The sequence below is a fragment of the Sinocyclocheilus rhinocerous genome, unplaced genomic scaffold, assembly GCF_001515625.1.
Source record: "Sinocyclocheilus rhinocerous isolate Xijiao unplaced genomic scaffold, SAMN03320098_v1.1 scaffold1785, whole genome shotgun sequence".
In the NCBI taxonomy this organism is placed as follows: domain Eukaryota; kingdom Metazoa; phylum Chordata; class Actinopteri; order Cypriniformes; family Cyprinidae; genus Sinocyclocheilus; species Sinocyclocheilus rhinocerous.
Genome location: NW_015627538.1, coordinates 198,550 through 198,911, shown reverse-complemented (window position 1 = coordinate 198,911; position 362 = coordinate 198,550). Strand labels below are relative to the sequence as shown.

Sequence of the window (362 nt, the reverse complement as noted above, 5' to 3'; positions counted from 1 at the left end):
TTTTTCAAATGAAATTATAGCTAAATGGTTTGCATTGATTAATTTTAAATCTAGATTAAATCAAGGTTTATCTAATAATTCTGTTGCACCAAACTTTAAACCTTTAAAAATAAGCAGGTTTACATTTTAACATCATTTTGATCCTGGATTTAAGTTATATTTAAGATTAACTTTAATCCTGTTGCACCATAACTTTAAACTCAGATTTAAATCTCGATTATGGATTAACTTTAAACTTAATGGAGGTTTAACTACAATAAAATGCACATGCAAATAAAAGATGTAACTGATCGAACAAAAACAGTGGAGATCTGACAAAAACAGGTCTCAGAGAGGTGTTTATTACAAAAAATAATGAAAAT

The 362-nt window shown here is 26.2% G+C and overlaps 1 protein-coding gene across 2 annotated transcripts in view; it reads right to left on the bottom strand.

Annotated features, from left to right (window-relative positions):
* Window positions 1-362, bottom strand: part of LOC107728933 (E3 ubiquitin-protein ligase RNF31-like) — a 22,270-nt gene that overhangs the window by 10,610 nt on the left and 11,298 nt on the right. The gene's annotated exons all lie outside the window — the stretch shown is intronic.